The sequence below is a fragment of the Eptatretus burgeri genome, chromosome 6, assembly GCF_056783735.1.
Source record: "Eptatretus burgeri isolate ZD-2024b chromosome 6, Ebu_testis_v1, whole genome shotgun sequence".
Lineage (NCBI taxonomy): Eukaryota > Metazoa > Chordata > Myxini > Myxiniformes > Myxinidae > Eptatretus > Eptatretus burgeri.
The window spans coordinates 38,136,593-38,161,265 of NC_140966.1; the positions used below are offsets into that span (position 1 = coordinate 38,136,593).

Below are 24,673 nucleotides of genomic sequence, written 5' to 3' on the forward strand. Positions count from 1 at the left end.
AGTCACGCTTGCACATATGGCCCCATTGGAGCAAATGGAATGCTCCTTGCAAGCACAGGGATGACAGCAGCTGTTCTAGCTTGGGTAGCCAGAGGAGCAGTCATCGGAACTATGGTTCCAGCAGTGGGACCAGCAGCTATGGAAGGTATCACTCTAGCTTTTGTTGCAGCTGCCTCCCGCCAAGTCTTTTGAGGCCACTGAGAGCCTATCCCAAAACGCTTTTTGGCTTCTGCTGCTGAAACATGGCCGCAAAGGGCCTGGATTTCCTGCATGTGGTCCAAAGACAGTTCTGTTTTGTGTGGCATTGTTTTTCCTTGGTGTACTCACGATATCCCAATGGCGCACACAAATGTCCAATACAATGTACCAGGAAAATGCTTTGCAAATGCTACATATACCCAGAAAGTTGCTTTGGCAGTACTTGGATGTAATTGGGTTGCCTTGGATATCTGCCATTTTGGATCAAGATATATCAGGATATATTCCAGAGGGAGACGGGACGACAAGGGACAGCAAGCATTTGCATAGTACACACACACACACACACACACACACACACACACACACACACACACACACACACACACACACACACACACACACACACACACACACACACACACACACACACACACACACACACACACACACACACACACACACACTGGATAGCGACGCCAACTGCAATAACGTTGCAACTTGTGTACACACAATGGAGCTCATACAGCAGAATCCAAATACCGTGCCACATTTCCATGCACACGAATGGGGTGCTGCCCTGGCTGCTAACGAGAAAAAGGGTTTGCTGTCCAATATAGTTGACCACATTGCCCCAGATAATGCTCAAGAGTTGGCCCAGTGGTCACATGGTGTGTTGTCTTGGGTTTGTTGCTCCAATGGTGGGATAGTGTTGCGTACCTGCAATGGATATGTCGTTGGTCTCCCAACAGTTCGACAGAGCGTGCTGTGGGAACCGCAACTACTGTCACAGTAGCTGTTGGGACAACAACTAGCTGGCTAGAGTACACAGCCGGTCTTTCTTCTTGTTTGGTGTCATGTGTTCTGGCCCCCAGCATGCAGTGGATGGGGGCGGCCATGTTTTTTGGGCTGCCCAGTCGGGTGGCCCCGTTTTCCACAGAGTGCCCATCTACAGGAACCTCTTCATCGCTGGTGGGCTCTCCACTAGCATTGCAGGATTGTAGGAGTAGTACTATCTGTTTGGCTCCTCGGAATATCTTCTCTGCATAGCGCAGACATATACAATGCTTTTTTGCAGTCCTTGTTTCCAGGGGTGGGGACGTGCATGATCTGGGTTCTTTCGGTTGTCGGCAATCCTATTTATTTTCTTGCCTCAATAGCAGCATCCACTGTTTTTTTGATTTCGCCCCAGCACTCTGGCGATGGGGTTTGGAGGACTTGGAGTGGATTCCATGCTATATCTCGGCCATCGCTGCTACAAAATACCCTCGCCAGCTCAACCTCTACAACCAATCCCCGAAGGCTCTCATTGTCTATTCCAACCAGCCAGTAGAGCATACAATTGTGGCTGCCTGGCCATGGCAAAGGAATCGCAACAGGCATCTAGGATGGTGTCGAAGCCTTTTGTGTACTACTGTGATACATTAATCTGGTGTTGCCTCGTGCATGCATCCATGCACACTCGAGATGTAGCAGAGGACAATGCGTATGCCAATATCATAGCCGGTATGGTATTTGTGCAGGCGAAAGCCGACAACTTGGTGGTTGCCAACAACCCCAGCCAATTTGCATGTGGATGCTTTGGCAAGGGCATCTTCTACCACTGTGTGAATCTGCACAGATACAACATTATAGTTCTGCTGGGCCTCAACAAGACAAGCCAGATGAGCTACCTCCTCCACCCTTTTTGCTCTTGCTGTGGTCTGGTCTTGTAAAATGTGGTGTGTCCACTCATCGGCTGTTCTAGCATCGGCGGCAACATGCTGTTCCCATCGGAACCGCAAGTATATCATGCTATGCACCAACGGTCCTTACGTGTATGCTTGCACCTTTGCCTTGGGTTTGTGCCATCCCGGCTATGTTTTTGGGTTGTTTGCAATGTTGTTGCAGCTGCAGCTGGACCCTGCACACTGTGCATACCCAGTCATTCCGATGCATCTCGTTGTGGCAAACTCTGTGCAGCTTCGCTGCATTGGCCTTTGATAAGGGTGGCTTCCAGTAGCTGTTCCAGCTCTCGTGAATACAGTCTTGTGCTTTGTCCGCCCGACGTGTGGCTGCATCCAACTGCAACGACATTGCAATCATGTCTGCTGCGTGTTGTGCTTCCAGCTCTGCAGCTCATAGCATGCATGCACGTAGGTCTTGGCCTATGTTTTGTTTGCTCTGTCGAGCTGTCGTCCGGACGGGCTTAGGAGTCAGTCGCTCCAGTGGAGTCTTCACAGAGTTGGCTTGGCCTTGGCAAATTAACTTCTGGTGTTCCCATTGGCTTTGGTAGCTTGTGAAAGCCTTCCTGCAGAGGCAGGGCCAGTCCGCCATAGGTGCCCTGTAGGGAGTTTTGTGATGGGAATTCTGTCAATGATCCGCCAGCCTCGCAAACACTTTTCGGCAAGTGTGGCAAGTCTGTTCCATGTTACTTGTGTGTAGAGGTCCTGTATCCAATTGAGTCACAATCCTTTTGCAATCCCCTATGTATGCCTGTGCTAGCACCTATGGTGCAGGTATTGGCGTCCCGACTGCTGGCACCTTTGGTGCAGGTATTGGCGTCCCGATTGCTGGCACCTTTGGTGCTGGTTTCAACGTTGTTGCTGCTGCTGGTTGCAATTCTGTGGCAATCCTTTTTCAATCCCCTATGCATTTGCGCTTTTGTGTCATGGTTGTGTATGCTTGCATGTGTGGTACAGTCGATTGTTTGTGTATGGCAGCATGTGTTGTTGTTGCGGCCCCAATTGTCTGGTAGGTGCTATGTTGTGGAAAAAAGGTTGTTGAAAACCCTGGTTGTCCAAAGAAAAATAAGGGTATCATTAAACCTTACTCAGAGCAGGCTTTTGTGTAACAATTGTGGCAAGTTTGTATTTCGCTGCTATAACAGGGGATGTACCAAAACTTGAGGGCACTGGGAGCTGCGAATGGTAGCAAATGACCATAAACATGCATGCTACGAGAGTGGCCATAAACATGCATGCTACGAGAGTGGCCATAAACATGCATGCTATGAGAGTGGCCATAAACATGCATGCTACAAGAGTGGCCATAAACATGCATGCTACGAGAGTGGCCATAAACATGCATGCTACGAGAGAAAAATCAGGTGCGGTGTCTTCAAGAGGAGGTCCAGATGAAACAGTGTATGACGAGAAGAGGTGGTATGTTTTTGACTCTTATACGACTACTACATGGGATTTGAAACAGTATCTTCAGCCTCATGAGCCATCGGTTCAGATGAGAATACTAAACCTATCTTCACGATCACATTTTTATTCTAGTGTGAAAAACCTTACTGTACAGGTGAGGCCAGGTGAGGAATTTGGCACAAAAGAACTACACACTTCAAAAAGACCTAAAGTGAACTGTTTGGCCAGTGTACCACAAGCTGTTGCAGTGAAATGCACTGTAGGGCTTGGAAAAGGAGGGAAAGACTTTTTTTTATATTTGGGCCACCCCATGGGGCGGGACGACCCTGAGGATGGCACCTCCACACAATCAGCGAACAGCCAATCATTGGACCCGCTGCAGGCGAACGCGGTCCCAGATTTGCGGATGCCCATGAAGTTGAGTGGACTTGGTACTTTGGGAAGAAGAAGATCGCTCTGTCTTTCTTGGTTTTCACCTCGCTGGCGCTCATCTCCTGCTGTCTTCATCTTAGAGATGGGGAAGAGTACTCCCTGGAGATGTGGATGCCGCCTCACAATCCCTCGCCCCTCTGCATCACTCCTGCCACCCTTCCTGTTCCTGAGCTGCATCACCACCCTGCACATTCCCAGATTCATTCCAGCGAAGTCTTCGCCTGCTTTCCCCATTGTTTAGTAAGAGTGGTCTGCGGCACTTTGAAGGGTTAGGTTTAATCATTTCTTCATCGAATCATCACTGAACTTTGCATGTCTTCGCATCCATATTTGTGTCTGCTGACTCGCTTGGTTTGTTCCGTTCTCCACATTCCATCCACCTCTTTTCCTCGTATCTTTCTTCTATTGAAAAGAAACCCTTCTAAAGGAAAGAAATGTTTTCCGTCCTTCTGCCTCCCTTACGTTCCGTCATCAAAATTGGGTGACTTTCTATTGAGTGACCTTAAGTCAGGAGGAATATTGACCATGTGGCCCGAATGGTGGAAATGGAGTACAGAATTTTTCTGTCAATTTATATGAGTTTATAAAGGCCTAAGACAATATTTTTCAGAGGGGGTGCAAAATTTTGTTCAGTGGCATTAAAAAAATCCAATATGGCCGTTACGACCCTCCCATCCCCCACCCCACCCCTGATGTCACTAAAATCGCTATAACTCTTAAGTATTTGTGCTAGAGACATAAAATTGGGCTCTATACCCAGGTTTTCAAGCATGAGGAATCTACTAGAAGGGTTATTTATGTGATTTGACCACTACATTAATACAGAAGTCCAATATGGCCACCAAAACACCCCACAAAATCACTGAAATCACGATAACTCCCATAGTATTCGTGCAAGAAATATACGTTTGGGCTCTATACCAAGCTTTCGAGCACCATGATTCACAAATAATTACTAGTTTCATGATTTGACCATTAGTTGTAACATATCGTGATAAATATGTGAAAACTATGGAACTTTGTTTCGTGTGAGTGGATTGTGCATTTTCTTATTTGTTCTTTTTTTGTGGATACTATTGAGGCTCGTATGAGAGTTAACACAGAGAATGTACAACAAGGGGGCAGGAGAAAGAAGGGTGGGAGAGGGAAGGAAAAAAACAGCATGGAACAGAGACATGAGATCTGTGGAAGGGAGAGGGATGGGGTGGGTTACACAGGGTAACCAAGATGGACACTACAGGGACTTTCAGGTCCTTGCATGACAGGGACTTTCAGGAATGAAAGCAGGGAATTTGAAGGAGTTGGGTTTGGGGGGGATTAGCGGGGGTAGAAAAGATCGTGGTCTTAGATGGGGCAAGATTTGTTTTGAAGACCTGGAGGGAAGAGTGGGGTTGAAGAGAGTGTGGGAGTTTCTTCTAAAGGCATGAAAAAAGAGGAATGAAAGAGTGAAGGTGAGCAGTGATTCTTGATTTTGGTGGATTTACCAGAAGGGGGTTGCTGGTGGACCTTGAGCACCCTGCAGAAATATTCAGTGGGGTGGAGGGGAGGGACATATCTCAGACAGAGCAGGGGGCCAGGCCAGAGAGGACACGGTAGAAGACAGAAAGATCACCGACCTGCCTGCAGTGAGAGAGTGAGAGACCCAAATGCTCAGCCTCATCGTGGGAGATACCAATGATCCTAAATGCCTTGGTTTGCACAGCGTGAAGCCGAGAAAAGTGAAAGGTGGGAGCACCAGCCCAGAGGGGAGAGCAGTACTCCATCAGGCTGCAGACAAAAACTTTGTTTTTGGTTAGGAGCTCAGGTGAGCCAAGAAAGGACTTTGCACGACGGAGGATGCCCAGTCGGTAACTGGCTTTGGAGGCCAGCTTGGAAATGTGACTTTCCCAGAAAAGATCATGGCAGATAGTGAGACCCATAAGTTTGAATGAAAGGTCTTCAAGAAGATTGTTGAGAAAGTAGATTGGAGGGGTGGGGTTCCAGCTGGTCCTTTCGGAGAGACATAGTGAGAATATGAGATTTGTCAGGATTGAAAGACATGTTCCACATGTTAGACCAGCTTGTGATTTTATCCAGATCTGCAGAGAGTGAAGAGGCTGCTGCTGGCCGATCTGAGGGATGACAGATGGTACGGCAGAGGGTGGAGTCGTCAGCAAAGAAATGCAGGATTTTCCAGAGTCAGATAGATCATTGATGAAAAGCAGAAAAGGAACAGGGTCCAGAACACTGCCTTGAGGAACTCCAGCCTGGACAGGAAGAGGGGATGAGAGAACTCCATTTAGGGCCACACGTTGGCTGCGACAGGAGAGGAAGTCTGTGAGCCATGAGTGGAGATGTCCTTAGATACCATAGGAAGAGAGTTTTTGGTGAGCAGGACAGGGTGCTAGACCGTATCGAAAGCACATGATATGTCGAGTGAAATGGCTCTGATTTCATGTCTGCCATTGAAGATCTCCATCCATTGTTGGGAGAGCAGAAGCAGCATATCATGGGAAGAGTGACCTGGTCTGAATCCAAATTGATGATCGGAAATCAAGCCATTGGAGAAGAGAAAGGATTTCATGTCAGAAGCGATGATCAATTCCATAACCTTGCTCTTGATAAGGGAGGGGATTGAGGGGGAACATCCACCAGAAGCAGACTTAACTAGATGCCACCAGGATTTGGAGGAGGGAGACAGGTTTGACAGTTCAGACTTGAGATGAGAAAGATGCTCTTTTCTGGCTCCCCTGAGGGTAGACACATACTTGTTCCGAGCTTTGTGGAAGGAACTGAGATTGTCTTCAGTTGGATTAGACTTCCATGAGGCAATGGCAAGTTGTTTCAGGACAACTGCTTCGCCACAAGCTTCAGTGTACCATGAGCGATGCCATGGAAGTTTTGAATACCGATAAAACAGAAAAGACTGTATAGTCCAATTAAGATTGTTTACTGTGATAAAACAAAAACGCACGTGCAGAGTGAAACCCTGTTGTGAAATCCAAGCAATCTATAACTATATGTGAACTTACATTAATATATAGTGTTTTAGCAAGGCATGGTTGTTTACTCTATGCTCATCATTTCCAAGAAAACTAATCAATCAATGATAAGCTACATAAAGGCTTTGCCAAAGTACAGGAGGGTTTTGTAAAGTTAATATCATGAAAACAGGATGAAAAACAGATTCTTATCTGGTCCTGGCTCCAGCTGGCCCGGACGAAGGAGGATTGAGAAAATGACCTTTGGTCAGGGCATACATGGGCTCGCAGAGCATAGATATGGGTTACAAAGGCTCTACGATATTTGGAGAAATTTGCACCAGGCAGACAAACCTCCCTGCGAAGCTTTCCAAAAATATATTTATTAAATTAAATCTGGCACACAAGCTTTACTTGGACTAATTAGTATTTTACCCCATTATAAGTTCAATCAATTTATTTTACCACGGTGGGAGGAAGGGTAGGACAACTGAATACAAGATGGGATAAATCTGTGCATGAGGGAGAGTAAGTTTCTTTGAAATAATTCCCAGGACAAGTTGATGTCAGAGGAAGTAGAGATGGGTGACCAGTTTGGAAGTTTGATGGCTGCTTGAAGTCCCTGCCAGTTTAGCCGAATGAAATGCCAGGCTCGGGGGTGCTGAGGTGGTTCTCTACTAACAATCAGAGAGATGTCTACTTTGACAAGCATGTGGTTAGATGAACTGATTGGAGTGGAGGAAGAACAGCAGATATTTTCATGGAAATTGGTCAAAATCAGATCCAGAAGAAATATAGTACCGTTGGTTAAGATCTGCGTCGGGAAGTTGTCAGATTGTGTAAGTTGACAGAGTCCCAATGAGTCACAGAAGTCTTTTGCTGAAGTGCCGTGGCAGGTGAGAGAGGTACTCACACCCAGCCAACTGGCATGATGACAATTGAAGTCACCACATATGAGGAAGAGAGAGTTGGGATGAGAGGATAGAAGTTGGTCCATGTTTTCAGAGAGCGAGATTTAAATGGAGTCATCACTGTTTGGTGGATGGTACAACACACACATAAACATGAGGTGGGAGTGGAGAGGAAGCCGCAGCCAGAGGTATTCCTGGGGGTGTGGGGGAGTGAGGGCAGTGCATGGTGAGTGAAGAATAGAGTCTTTGATGAAGAGAGCAACTCCGCTGCCAGGTCGAGGCTCAGGTCTGTCATACCAGAGGAGTGAGTAACCAGGGAGAGATACTAGGGAGTGAGAGACGTCTTGAAGGAGGAAAGTTTCTGTTAAGCAGATTATGTCTGGTTTGTCAGTGGCAACCTGTATGGAAAGATTGGTCAGGTTTTAGTGAAGGCCTTGGATGTTTGAGGTCCACACTGTTAAGGAAGACAGAGGGCAGGGGGGTAGGAGGAGGGGGGAGGTAACGAGAGTTGTTGAAAGAGTGTGGGGGGGAGGCAGAAGAGCTAGGGGAGAGGGAGGTATGAGGAGGAGAAAAGGCTCGGTGGTGATGGGTTGAGTGTTGAGGCGTTAGTGCAGTAGACTGGTGAAAGGGAGAACAGGATGGTATACTCGTGACATAAGCCTATTTGACTGCTCATCATGGCCACTTCACATGAAAACTGCTTCTTCCATGAACTATATGGGTGTACAAAGAAGAAGAAGAAGAAGAAGAAGAAGAAGAAGAAGAAGAAGAAGAAGAAGAAGAAGAAGAAGAAGAAGAAGAAGAAGAAGAAGGAGAAGCTACAAAATGGCTACAAAGTTTGCATTGAGACTGATAAACTGTAGTAAATAATTGAATGACTGACGGTTATCATGTAAAGCTTGAGTCATTGCTTGTATCATAACTAGGTAATCCTCGTATTAAGATCCATAAATCATGTATATCATGTTACACATCCACTAATGCCCAGGCACATGTTGCTCATGTATGTAAGATGTAATGTATCGATGATGATAATGAAAAGAATTCCCCCGAACAGTTTAGATCAATTGTAGGTGATCAATTTGATTTCAAGATTTCAAGTCCGTCGTACACCTGTTGCAGCGACAAACATGCGTCACCATGTTGCATTTCCATTCTGCGATGGATTTCACTGGGATTCACACCCTCACTTCCCAATAAATGGATGACAGAACGTTGCTCCTCCCTGGTGCATGCTTCTCAGGGAGTCGCCATATTGAAACTGCTCTCCTGATGTCATACGCTCAATGTTGCCAGATCTAAAACAGGCAAAACTTAATTTTTCCTGCAGATATAGCATATGTCATCTCCAACTACACACATTACATTCTCAAATTTTATCGCCATTTCAAGGTTACTTTTTGACTGGTCCTTGTAACTTTTTTCAATGAGAGTTTGGTGCTTCTTCTTCTTCATCTGCTTGTGGTTTTACCCTGAGGAGTGCAAGTTGAAAAGCTTTGATAATGTCTTTTATTGAAATGCATGTTTAAAAATGACATCTCTCGACAAATAACTCTTAATAGGGGGAAATGTATTTTGTGCGTTCACATGTTCCACACTATTCTTGACACAATCTAACTTCAGACCTCCCTACCCCTCTTCCCATGCAGCAATACCTTTATATTTGTACAAAATATGAAAGTAAATTGTTGCAAGCATGAGTATGTAAATGCGTTCATAAATATGGTCATCCATGCCTGGCATTTCCTGATCGTGTGTTGTATCTCACACCACATATTCGAACTAATTCATTGTCACATTCACGTGTGCAATACTTTTCTTGTAGCTCCAAATGCTTTTTCTTCATTCTTATATAACACTCAGATAAATCTGACTCATTTTTCATTTGCTATCCTATGATAAATGAAATATATGTATCACTAAAACTCTCATCTTGTATGTATGTATGTATGTTCCCGAAATACAGCCGAAACAGTACAGGATAGAGCAAAAATTTTAGGGCCACCTTACTCACCATTCTCCAGGATCAAGTGTGCAGTATCAAGTTTCGTTCAAATCGGGCAATGAAAAGAATTATTGAAAAATCAATTCCCGATTCAGTCAAGTACTCTTCGGGAGTATTTGATCAATGCAAACAACCTCAGCGGTACATTTGTGAAATGTTCGTCTTGAAATGCACCGCTGTCACAACGGGAACCTAATGGGTTCACGGGTCGTCTAGTAATCTTTAAAATCGGCACAATAAATGGGGTTGTGTGATTCTATTTTTATTTTTAGCACAACCATTCCCACTTGTGCCCCTTTCAATTCCCCTTTCCTCCTCATTTCAGCAGAGCCTTTTGATCTGCTTCAATTGTTAAGGTATTGCTCAACTTTCGCACCACCATATTTTGGCCATATCTTCACCACACAAATCATTATCATTAACTGATGTCCAAAACACCACACGTGAATCATTTGTACATTTCTAAGGGACAATATAGCATGATCAGTTCGTGCAATACACAGCAAGGTAACCACTTCCTCGTGGTCGTCACGTAATTTGCCTCATTGTTGGTGAGACTGGTGAGAGTACAACACCCGATTATGCTTGTGCATGAATAGCCAGTGCTTGGCAGCGTCCCAAGCCAAGGTGTGAAACGAAGAGGAATTCCTCGCCATGTTGCCCAAATCCAATTGTTGTTGTCCATTTACGTTATTATACATATGAGAGTGGGGGGTTTTCTCTGATTTGTTGGCTTATCATATTTGGCTTATGACATGCCATCTTCCTTAACCTTAATGGCTTCGAATGATATATGGATGAGGAAGTGATGTCAGGTTCACATATTTCATCAATACAACCTCACGTTGATTGAAGCCTACATCTTACTTGAGTTCGGACTGGCCTGATCCTACTTGAGAAGTAGAAGTTGTTCCTTAGCAATGCAGTTCAAAGCTTTTCATTTTGCTTTTGCTGAAAACTTTGCTGCTGAAAGAAGTTGAATAATACACAATTTGCGAAAATTCCATGCAGTTTTACACAGCGTTGAAACACAATTATGATTATTGAAGATCAACCCGCTGCCTTAAAGATCATTTATGGTGAAAAGAGTCAGGTGGCCTGTTACGTGATCCTATTTGGAAATTTTTTTGCAAAAGTTGGATGTCTGCCCTGATGTACACAGCATCTAAAACTATGGAAAACCTTTCAGGTATTGTGAGCGCACCTTACGGAGAAGCTTGGAAGCAGCAACGTCGCTTTGCTCTCCATACGATGCGCAACTTTGGCTTAGGCCGAACCGTATTGGAAGATTATATCTTGCAAGAGGCTCAGCACATCATGGAGACATTCCCTCAGAAAGGTAGGAACATCTGAATTTGGGAATTTTTAGGTCAAGGTATTTTCTTCCCTTTGTTTTTTTCCTTATTTATTCATAATTTAATTTTTTTTTCCATCTTGCATTCATTAAGCAGGTCTTTACAGAAACAATATTGTAATGAGACCATGGTCATAATAGATCATGGTCACACCAGGTGACTTTTGTGCCCCAAGGTTACTGAGGGAACTGATTATTGTTGATTCATGTAATGCACACAAAAGATCACATGGCTTCCCCGTCAGTGCACAAAACAACAGTTCCTTTCTGCCGTGACTCTTCCACCAAGACAGAGCAAGAAGGCCAACTGATCCAAACAACTTTATAAAAATAGGACCACTGGTCATGAAGCTCACTTGGTTCAGGAGCAACAGCCTATGACATCATCAAATATCTAAATTTTGTTCAGTGCAGAATCTGGTCACATGATTGGTTGAATGGAAGCCTTCTCAATGCTGATTACAGTGGTACATGTTTTACAGGTTACAGGTCATGCTTTTGGTTGAGGGCATGGCTGTGCTGCTGATGCAATGCCCCCTGTAAGTTGGGGCAGGAATTTTTTATTTTCGACTGATTTCAACCTGTTAATTAGCACATATTTTGATTCGGTCAACATACCTTCATTCGGCATCAGTTATAAAGCATCAAAATTGTGTGCTTGGTTCAAGCGATAATGACTGAAGTGTTGACGGACTCACTCACTCACTCACTGGCTTACCTACGGACACTGCTCAATCGCATAAGCTCACCGAAATAAAGTCCAGGTGAGCTAATTGGACTAATAAGGATAATTTAAAACACTCACACAAGAGATACAAAGCCGTCTGAATCTCGATGCAGGATGGATACAAAGCATGGGCTTCAGCTTAGTACCCACTCTATTGCCACGGGTCTTACGACATGAAAGAGAATGAAAGTGACAAGTCTGGAGACTGCGATGGTTCACGAGCAATGTACACGGTTTGCCTTTTTTATTTTTTGACCTTCGAAGGGACACCACGGGCAAACTGGCGGGAATCGGGAAAAACGTAAATGATGAAAGTTGTAGTACTCGAAGAGCACTACTTACGTACCAACTTTCATTCGAAACAGTTAAAAACCCGAGGACCTCGATGCCCAATTTATTGATTTTTTTGACATTTTCCAAGTTCGTGACCTTGTGACCTTGACCTTAGGACGAAAATGAAAAATGGAGCTCCGTGTGGCTATGCAGGTGCCATTGGGCTAACGAAATACCGAAACCCCTGCCAGATTCGACAAACCCCCTTGGAGATGTAACTTGAATCGGCTACCCCCTAAAAACGCATGTTTTTGGGGCGTGGCTCCGCCCATAATGGGCTCACCATGCCCATTCTCAGGAAAACACAACTAGATCATGATATAAACCTCCCACCCAAATTTTATCAGGATCGGATCAAAACCCACGGAGCTATGCTCGGGACAGACAGACAGACAGACACACACCCATAACGAATATAGTGGTCACTTACTGACTCGTGAACTAAAAACCGCTCCGTGGTTTCCACTTTGTGCTGGAAGGAAAATGGCTCCCTCTCTTGTGTCCTCGCTGAGGGGAGGGCAATACAGGGTAGCAGCTTATTCTGAATAAAATAAGAATAAATGGAAGGTACGGAAGAAGTGGGAACGAGATCCGTGGGACCCGTGTCATCCGAATCGACATCTGTTTTAACTGGCCCACGCACGCTCATTCACAAAGTACATATGCAGATGTGACAGTATTTGTATGAGCACAAATATACACGGTGAGGGGGGGGGGTGGGGATCTTGCCATTCGTTCCCATACATTTTTCAATACCATATTGTTGAGTAATGTGCCCAGAAATTAGATTTTTACGCTTTGTTTTTTAAATATTTGCCTTGAATCTAAAATGTATCTTTTGCAGGAGAGCGATTTGACCCTCATTTGTCAATACATCTCCACTCATGTCAAGGGATGACACTTCAGTCAAGGCCATCTCCACTCATGGCTCGCAGACTTCCTCTCCTGTCGCAGTCAACGTGTGGCCCTAAATGAAGTTCTTTCATCCCCTCTTCCTGTGCAGGCTGGAGTTCCTCAAGGTAGCGTTCTGGACCCTGTTCTTTTTCTGGTTTTCATCAATGATCTCTCGGACTCTCTGGAAAATCCTCTATTTCTCTTTGCCGACGACTCCACCCTCTGCCATACCATCTGTCATCCCTCAGACCGGCAAGCAGCAGCTTCTTCGCTCACTGCAGATCTGGATAAAATCACAAACTGGTCCAACACGTGGAACATGTCTTTCAATCCAGACAAATCTCACACTCTCACTATGTCTCTTCGAAAGGACCGTTTACAAAACCCCCCCATCCACTTTCTCAACAATCCTCTGGAAGAAGTCTTTTCTTTCAAGCTTCTAGGTCTCACTATCTGCCATGACCTTTCCTGGGAAAGTCACATTTCCAACCTCGCCTCAAAAGCCAGTCGCCGACTGGGAATCCTCCGTCGTGCTAAGTCCTTCCTCGGCCCTCTTGAGCTCCTGACCACTTGCAAAGCTTTTGTCCGTTGATGAAACTTGACTGTCAGGTTCATACCAGGATCTAGTTGTACGCTTTTGAGCACCGTTGCTATGGACGCCACCATTGCCAAGCAACGGGACTTTGAAATTTTTTAAAAATCCGAAAAAAATATTTTTCTCGAAAATCAAAAATCGGCTTCCGAGCTTTTATGCGCACTATAATCAACCTCTTTGTCAAAAATTTTCAGCCCGATCCGTCAAAAACTATGACTAGTATGCAATTATGTAGCGACCACCCATGTCGCCTACCGGCTTGTATATGTATATGTATACATATACATATATGTATATGTAGACGTATACGTATACATGTATATGTATACGTATACATATATATATATATATATATATATATATATGTATATGTATATGTATACATATATGTATACGTACACGTATACATATATATGTATATGTATATATATATATATATATATATATATATATACATATATATATATATATATATATATACACATATATGGATATGTAAATGTACAAATATATGTATATGTAAACATATATATGTATATGTATATGTATACATATATTTATATGTATATGTATATATATATATATATATATATATATATATATATATATATATATATATATGTATATATATATATATATATATATATGTATACATATATGTATACATATAAATATATATATATATATATATATATATATATATATATATATATATATATATATATATATATAGATACATACATACACCTATACATCTATATTAATATTTTGGCATGCCCTTTCTTTGTTCCACCATCACATTTTTGTTACTGCATGAAATGAAACAAGATTTGACACATATACTAATGATATTATTGTCTTCCTGAAGAGGCCCATCTAAATTCGTTTTGATGCATTTTCACAAACTCCAACGGATTCCATTCAAATTCGGTAGGATTATGGCTTTTGGTCCAACTTAGATCATTGGCTATAAATTTTTTCCATAACACTTCCGATATTCGAAAAAATCGAGAAATCGATATCCCTTATGGGATTTTCCATTCAAATCCACTCAAGTTTAAGGCCTACGGGGGAGGCAAATTTTCACTTTGCCCCGGGCGCTGTTTACCTCCGCTACGACAAGCTGTTAGGGTTAGGGTTAGGGTTTGGGTTAGTGTCAGGGTTAGGGTTAGGGTTAGCTACCCTAACACTAACCCTAACAGCTAACCCTAACCCAAACAGCTAACCCTTACGCTAACCCTAACAGCTAACCCTAACCCAAACAGCTAACCCTTACCCTAACCCTAACAGCTAACCCTAACCCTCACCCTAACCGCTAACCCTAACCGCTAACCCTAACCCTAACTGCAACCCTAACCGCTAACCCTAACCCTAACCGTAACCGCTAACCCCTAACCGCTAACCCCTAACAGCTATTCAGGAAATTTGCAAGAAAGCCCGGGCAACGCCAGGCTTTATTGCGAGCCTGAGCAACGTTGGGCATTACCACGAGAATACATATATATATGTAAACTTATATATATGTACACATATATATGTATGTATATATATATATATATATATATATATATATATATATATATATATATATATATATATATATATATATATATATATATATATATATATATATATATATATATATATATATATATATATATATACAGGGGGCTGCAAAAGTAGGTATACAGTAAGGATTATACCAGTATTACCAGTATTATAATAGTGGTGCAAACAGTTTGAACATTTGAGCGATTAATATGTTTATTATTGATATGTTTATTCTTGGTATGTTATTATTGATATGCTTGTATAATCAATAAAATACGTTTTGTGTACACGTTTTCTTTTTCATTACTGTATACCTACTTTTGCAGCCCCCTGTATATATACATATACATATATATGTATGTATATGTATATGTGTGTATATGTATATGTATATGTATATGTATGTGTATATGTATATACATATATGTATATACATATATATATATATATATATATATATATATATATATATATATATATATATATATATATATATATATATATATATATATATATATATATATATATATATATATATGTAGGGAAAGAATACTGGTTCTGGCTCACTTTTCCCCATGTAAATGAATGGGGGATTTTCAGCCATGAAATTTTTCTTTTTTTTCCCCTAAAAAAATAAATCCCCTTTTTGGCCCAAGGTATATTTATTTGTCTCCCCTTTTTAACCTGGAGCCTGGTGTTGGCTTAGTGGTTAGGGTGGCGGCTTGGGATCCCAGGGTCCTGAGTTCAAGCCCTGTTGGCTGCTGAATTAACACCAGGGGGTTGACTCAGCCTGCCATCCTTCCGAGGTCGGCGAAATGAGTGCCAGTGTACTGGTCCCGGTGTATGCCCCGGTTAGAATAGGTGTACCATATCCCTGTGTGTCGTAAGAGGCGACCAGGGTTGGCGTCAGGAAGGGCATCTGGCCATAAAACATTGCCTCAAGAAAAAGCCAAACCCCTGCACAGCAGGGAAAAATGGCTGTAAAAACGGTCATTTTTTTATTTCCCCTTTTAACCTAGGGGCTCTCTATTCAAATAGCCCATACAACAAGATAAAGATTTGTTAAAGGTGATTCTAAAGAAATATCTGAAACGCCTAAGCCCCGGGACACTCTCTATTCAAATAACCCATACAACAAGATAAAGATTTGTTAAAGGTGATTCTAAAGAAATATCTGAAACGTCTAAGCCCCGGGACACTCTTTATCAAATAACCCATACAACAAGATAAAGATTTGTTAAAGGTGATTCTAAAGAAATATCTGAAACGTCTAAGCCTCGGGGCACTCTATCAAATAACCAATGCATATGTTTAGCTCACTCATTGAACCTATAAACATTTGTTCATTCTCAAATTCCTTCAATAGTTTAATTTTCTTTGCACAATAATCCCCATCTAAAATATTGAAAAACAAAACATTTGAATCTTTATATTTTTTAAGATACCCCTTTTGTGCCATTACGAAATGATAAACTTCTCTTAATGATCTCATCTGGCCACCTCCTGAGTTGCATATCATTTTGATATTGTAGTAAATTATTTTTCCATTGTTCAATTGATAACCATCAAATTTTTCAGTCCATTCAAACATATTTATTATTTTCTTTACATCCTCTAACTTATTGGTTTTTAAATTGATTCGCATATTTGTTTTATTTACCTTTGTTTTAGATATTTTTTCAATAAGACTTATTTGATATTTTTCACATTCATTATGTTTTCCATTTATATACCAAGACTGAGATTTTCTCCACTCTTTAGTTTGACTAATACTTGGTTCGGCCATTTATATATTGTGAAAAACGCGGCAGTAGCCCTTAAAAACCCTAACCCATCTTCCCATCGTTAAAACTTGTGTCCATATGGAACACAATCTATTCTATTCACTCTATCATACAATACCCATATGGAACACAATCTATTTTATACACTCTATCATACAATATCCATATGGAACACAATCTATTCCATTATCTAAAATAAATCTCTTATCATCAAAGGCCCCTAATGCCTTTTTATTTACTTCTTCACTATATATCTTATGTTTATAACTTCTTATTGTATTCATTTTCCTATATTCTTCTTTCTTATTCATCAAACAATTATAATAATTTCTAAAAGTTATTGATTTCTTTATTACATATTTCTTTATTCCCTTTAACCTTTTATCAATCTGATCACCATACTTATAAGCATATGCCTTTGCTCTCAATCCAATAAACTCACTCATTACTTTTCCACCCAACTCATCCTTAAACTTACCAATAACCTTTTCATTCTTTTTTGAAAATAACTCACTCTTCTTACTAAAATTACTTGTATCATATACTCCAATGTTTTTCTTCATATCTTTCTAAACATCATCAGTTTTTATATCTAGAATAAAACTATCAGTGTCCATATACAACAATGAAACATTTTCACCATACTCTTTCTTTAAATCATTATACAAATAATCATACATCAATATCTTTGATAAATCAAGAACTGCTGTTCCAATATAAATTGGTTTATCCATGACAATACTTTCCTTTTTCATATGAATAGCAGAAAAGTTCTCTGAAAAAACCTCTTCTCTCTCAAAACTTGGTTTCTTTATCAATCTCGAAGCTTCTTTCCAAGATGTTGCAAATCTAATGTTTTGCCTGTTTCTAACATTCTCCATTGTCTTTCCAAAGACAGCATTATTCATCAATTTATAGAATTCCCCTTCAAATTTTACTTTTGTATTTGTTCTCATATCTGTATTGAATTTAATATACTTTTTCATCCAAGGACTTTGTTTAAATTTTAAAACTCTATGAATTTTAGCTACTCTCAACCCAGCAGATAAATATTGTCTCAAGTTCCTTTGATGCAAAACATATCCCTCTTTATCATAGAATGTTGTTAATAACTTTTCTGTTGATTTGCCTTTAATATTAAAACTTTTATGATAATCACTGAACCATTCTTTCTTTGGGGTTTCTTTCTCACATGCAAAAGGAAGGTCTTTATGCTTATTATGAAGATCACTCGGGTACTTCAAATCAACTTCAAAATAATAGCCTTCTTCTTTGTCATTCAATTTCTCTTGAGAAGAAATAACAATATTCATCAAAGCCTTTTCATAATCCTTTTCTTCCACCCACTCTAATTTACCATAAGGCAGAGATTGAGACATTGCCCATCCATACAAATTATTAGCATCAAAGTACATCAAATAATTACTATCTTTTTCACTCTCATAATTTGGAAGATATTTATTATTTGCTTTAGCATATCTTTTTGAACATACTTGTTATATTCCACCTCTCTTAGACTTCTCAATCATCAAAAGCATATCCACATCACTGACTAAATCTATATCTTGTTTTGTCATTTTCAACATTGCACTCCAAGCTAAACCAGGAGCTGTGAAATAGTGGGGAGGATCTAATCCATAACAATTTTTATTATGGCAGAGTGATCTAAAAGCTTCAAACACATCAGCTAACAATAAAACATCTGTTTTTAGATACAAATCATGATATTCTCCAAGGTTCTTTATCTTAAATATTTTCCAAATTTCTTGTGCGTGTTTATATTCCTTATCACTTATCTCTTCTTCATAAAGGTTATTATAGAAACTTTCTTTTGAAGGAAGTTGTGTTTCTTTAAATCTCATAAATGAATCCATATAACCATAAGGATAAATTCCCTTACTTGTAAGAATTTTCTCTTTACTTTGAATTTCATTCCTTGTTTCAATTTCCTCTCTAGTTAGAATTCCCTCTTTAATCAGAATTTCATCTATAATCAGAATTTCCTCTTTAGTTAGAATTTCATTCTTTGTTCGAATTTTCTGTATAATTAGAATTTCATCTTCAGTAAGAATTTCTTCATTCATTTCCTCATTAATTAGAATTTCCTCTTTACTTTGAATTCTCTCTTTAATCTGAATTTCCTCTTTAGTTAGAATTTCCTCTTTTGGAAAGAATGAATTAAGATTTGGAAAAGAGCCCGTGGAGCTTAGATTTGATGCGAGGTTGGCTAGTGGTGTTCCCATAAACTTGTAAGAATCAAGAAACCGAATACGAGTTATAGGTTTTGTGAATATCATTTTTGTAAATGAAATATACTTTTGACTTGTGTTTGTTATGGCAGAAACATTCCCTGGTGTTTTTAAAAGTTCATTTATAAATAGATGTGTATCATAGTTGGCGCTGTTGTGAAGAAAGACTGGAATAAAAGAAGGTAATTTATAATTAAGATTACAACAGGAATGAGCGGGGCCTCTATATTTACCAGTAAGATGGCAATGATCCCTAACTTTAGACTCCTCAATTTCCTCCTCACAAATATGACAGATATTGTTCTTTCTAAATTCTAATTTTTCTTCTATGGTTAATTTCATCGGTTCATTTGTTTCTTTCATTAATTTACTTAGTCTTATACAATCCTTTTCTAATCGTTTTACAAACTCTTGTGAAGCATTTTTTCCACTATACTGTTCAAGTTTATTATACTTTTCTCCAACAGATGATTTGATATAATAACAGAAACCACAAGGAATATGTTTTTGATATTTATTTGTATATGGTTCTTTTGGATTAGGAGAAGCAGTATTTATCTTTTTAAGGATACATTCAAAATCAGCGTATATCACAAATGGGTGCATGATAGATTTATTATAATCTTCAAAAGAAATCTTTTCACCAGGTTTAGGCATTGTAATTACAGCTGATTTATGATTACTACAATATTTTGAATGTTGTTCTAATCGTTCTTTTGTATGAAATGAATTAAGACATCGCTTACAAGGATATATTTTGTTTTCTGTTCTGAATACCTGAGAAGAGATTAATCTTGATAAATTATTGATGTATGTGTAATGTGAATTATTTCCAACACTAAAATATAAAAGATCAATGTGTGTTTCTTCATTTTTATAGTTGTTTGAAATTTTTAATATTTGAACTTTGTTTGTATCCGTTAATCCATATACGTTAATAGAAAGATTATTCTTTTTCTCAAATTTAGGAATATCTGTTAGTGGCATTGGGAAATTAAAATCTTTAATGTCCAAGGTATTCTCATATTTCATATATTGTTTTACTCTTTCTGAATTACATTTTGGTGGATGTAAGTGAGCAAGAACAGACCAGAGAAAACATTTATTATCATTATTCTTAATATTAACAACTGCCTTCTTTCGTTTTATTTCTTTTGGTAATTCAATATAAGAAGAAGCTTTAAGAGGGTTTGATTTTAGAATGTGTATATCTAAAAAGATGATTTTTTAATATTGAATCCACTTCCTACCACTGTATTATCAACATCCTCCTCTTGTCTTGATAGTTCTTCATAAACCCCACTATTCAAAAAATCTTGAAATGATGTTATAAAATGAAGATCTGTCCTCATATAAGGAGTTTGTTCTTCATCTTGTCTTTTCATATTCATTTTCACTCCCATATAAAACTTTAAAGTTTTCATTTCTTTTAATGTTTTTTTAATAAATTTTTCAACATCAGGTTTCACTATTTCAATTGATTCAACTATTGATGATGGACCGGGTTCTCCAAATTGAAAAATCCTTATTTTTATATGCCCTTTAAATGCCCCATCAGTGTTTTCAATATAATAGTCTCCCTTTACTTTAAACTCATTTTTCTTGTGTTTTTGTGATTGAAGATGTCTATTATAACTACTCTTCGAAACATCCTTTGAGCAGGTATCACAATGTTTTCTTTCCAACTCAAGAGGGGATATTTTGTGAAATAGATTAAATGTGTGTTTGTTGGTTCGGAGGTGTTTTCTATAATGTTTATATTCGTGATTACAAACATCGCAGTATGTTGTATTCACCATATTTATATAATAAAACTTTGCTTAAACTAAAATTTTCTTGATGAAAATTTCGTTTATTTTACAGGTGAATCTGTGCTTAAACTAAAATTTTCTTGATGAAAATTTCGTTTATTTTACAGGTGAATCTGTGCTTAAACTAAAATTTTCTTGGTGAAAATTTCGTTTATTTTACAGGTGAATCTGTGCTTAAACTAAAATTTTCTTGATGAAAATTTCGTTTATTTTACAGGTGAATCTGTGCTTAAACTAAAATTTTCTTGATGAAAATTTCGTTTATTTTACAGGTGAATCTGTGCTTAAAACCATTTTATCCTCCAACTTTTTCACTTAATAAATACAATGTTTCAAGACACAAAAGACAAGTTTCAATCAATCTCTTCATTTGTTAAAGATGCTGAGAAATATGTCAAGGATGTAAAATTGAACAAAGATAAATATAACAACTATTGGATAAAAACAATTATGGTGGATATGATGAGTTCTTCAATTTACTTCAGTGGAAGGGCTTTTAGTATACCTGGAAGAACATCAATTAAGGTGTCTCTAACAAAAGTTTCTCCTCTCCTTCTGGCAATATATTCAAAACTAGAAAAAGCAATGAAACAAGAAAAGGTATCAAAAAATAAAAACCTTATGGATGAAGCTTTAGAAAGAAAAGATAAGACCATCTGTAATATGCAAGGAGAAATTTGTATTTTTTTCAACAACCCTAAAGATATAAATCCTGATGAAATAAAGGATGTTAATATATCAGGTGAAATGACATTTCGTTCAATTGTAGTTAAGGATCATTTTAAAATTACCTTTAATATAAAAAATGTAGCAGTTGAATCTGTTAATGAAAAAATGTATATCGATATCGATGGTAATGTTTTTCTACTAATTAAATGAGCCAATATTCAACTGAAGATTTTGAAGATTATGAGAGTGATTATGATACCGAGAGTTTGCATTCAAACGATAGTTATGACACCGAGAGTTTGTGTTCAAATGATAGTTATGAAAGTATAGATGATTCTGAAAGTATCGAAGATGATATCGAAGATGAATTTCAGTTTAAGTAAAGTTTTACTTTATAAATATGAATAGTTTACTCGATTTTGAGCCTCTTGAATTCCATGATTCTCCATATGACAAATTTGAGAATTGTCCTGCGTGTGAAAGACGGGGATTAAACACAGAGTCAAAAGCCTATAAACAATGTATATTCTGTGATTATCTTCTAATTAATGATAATCAAAAATATAAAAAGGAAAATAATTCTTTTAGATTTACACCAAAAATGAATTACTTTACAAGATTGATTAGAGAAATGAATGTAAAGTACGAGGGTGAGAACACACCTTTCCTTACAAGGGAAGAAACTGAACGTATTAGAGAAATGTTCAAAGGATTGTTGTTATATATTATTCATGGATGTGATTTTCAGGGAAATATCAACACAAGATATTGCATAAATAAAATAATGGATTATCTTGAAATTAAACCTGAACTTAGGATAAAATATAGAATTTCGAAAAAAGCCAATAATAAATTAAATAACCTGTTTTCCAAATATATAAATGAATGATTTTTTACCCATTTGGGAAAATAAGATAAAATTTGACAACCATAAATATCTCCCAAATTCATTAAGATGCCTCATAGTTGGTTCAAGTGGATGTGGAAAAACCTGCTTACTTTTAAAGATGCTCCTCACTCCCAACTTTTTAGATTATGATAATTTAATAATTTTCACAAAGTCGAGTTTTCAACCAGAGTATCAACTACTCTCACAAGGTTTTAATGCTGGTCTTCAAAAAGAAGATATAATCGGTTTATTTAAACTTCAAAAAACCTAAATGATTTTAACATTGAAGATATAATACAACTATTTTGTGATACACAGAGATGTAAAAAGAAATCAAAACCGATAACTTGTATTCTGAGTGATAATACGGATGATATACCGTCTCCCCAAGATTTGGATAAATCCAAAAAGAACCTCGTTATCTTTGATGATTGTGTTAATGAGAGAAACCAAACGGTAATGGACAGCTACTACACAAGAGGGAGACATTCTTCTTGTAATTGTATTTATCTTAGTCAATCGTACTTTCAGCTTCCTCGTCGTTCCATCAGAAACAATGCTAATACTTTTATTTTATTCAAGTTAAATTCAATAGATATAAACAATTTTTGGAGAGACAATTGTTCTACATTATGTAGTAAAAAGGAATTTGGGGATTACATGAAACACACGACTGAAAAATATAAATATATTGTTGTGAAACAAGATGAGATATTAAATGATATTTTTCAATAAATAAATGGATGCGAAAGAAAGAGCAAGAAGATTTAGGGAACATCAAGAGTTGGTTTCAAAAGTTGTAAAACAGCAGGAAGACATAAAGAAGAAACGCAGACAGAAACTAACGGGCGAAGAAGCATTTGAAAGAAAACAAGAGAAATTTTTTAAACCACTTTTAAAAACTTCCCAAGGAAAAATGAAAGATGTTTCCACAGTTCCCACAGTAGAATATACTCCTAAAAAACTTCAAATGTTAAAAGATTTCAGTCAAATGACGGAGGAAGAATTAGAGCATTTAGGAGAATTCGAATATGATGATGAAGGTTTATTTCAACAACTGGAAGAGATTAATCGACCCCCTGATTATATTGTGAATGCTCTTCAAAACAATGAATATTCAGCGGATTCAAAAACCAAAGCAGGACTCATTCCAACAGAACAATCAGCAATATTTCATCTTGTTCAAGAAAAAGTATTGATATTTAATGATGAATTAAGGTTCTTGGGTTCTGCTCAACCCCCTGTTAAACTAACTCCGAGATTAATGTTTCTTCTCACAAAAGATGGAAGACAAGGTTCAACTGTGAGGGATGAATCAAAGTATATTGATAAACCATTGGATATGGAAAATAATGATGATAGAGTATATATTGATCTGCTGAACACTCTAAATTATAAGGTTATTCTTTCTGGTAAAAGTAGGAAGAATGAGAAGGAGAAACACATTATTCAGGCTTTAAGTATCCTTGGTTCAGGTGTTAGTTTTCTTCCAAATGACCCATCGCAATTAGTTTATAGACTGTTATTGTTGTTAGGCAGTAAGAAGGCTGGAAATAACAATTGTTTTAATGAAGCATCAGCCATTTTAGACCAGTTGATGAACATGAAAATAATTAATAAATATCAATATAAAGACATTTTATCTCATATTAAATAAGATGAGAAGCACAATCCTTAGTTTCAATTTCACAACAAGCGACCACACATCTTCATTCCCATGCCCACTACAACTTGACACAACAAAAGAATATGAGGCATCTTTATTGTCCATGGAAACTTATAATACCTTATTTAATATAACCGAGAAAAATGACAAGTTTAGTTATAATCCGGGAAGTGGATACAAAACGATAACAGTCTCACCCGGAGCATATGAGATTTCTCAAATATCTTCCGAAATTGCTCGTCTTATGAAAGAACAGGGTGATGAACCAAAAAATATTGTTATAAACATTCAAAAACATACTTCAAAATCAACGATTAAAGTTAAAAATAACTACAAGGTTGATTTCACAATTGATAATTCATTTAGAGAGTTATTGGGTTTCTCCTCAAAAAAGATTGAAACTAATGGGACGTTTTACAGTGATAATGTCATTCAAATATCCTCAGGAATAAATTCGGTGTTAATTCACTGTGATTTGATTGATGGTGCTTATAATGATGGGAAAAAAAACAAA

At 38.4% G+C, this 24,673-nt stretch overlaps 1 pseudogene across 1 annotated transcript in view; it reads left to right on the top strand.

Annotated features, from left to right (window-relative positions):
- Positions 1-24,673, top strand: part of LOC147024571 (cytochrome P450 2J2-like) — a 94,966-nt pseudogene that overhangs the window by 19,298 nt on the left and 50,995 nt on the right. Inside the window, exons 4-5 of the transcript XR_015059654.1 lie at positions 10,827-10,976; positions 12,896-13,023. The product of XR_015059654.1 is annotated as a cytochrome P450 2J2-like (transcript). The remainder of the gene's footprint in view (positions 1-10,826; positions 10,977-12,895; positions 13,024-24,673) is intronic.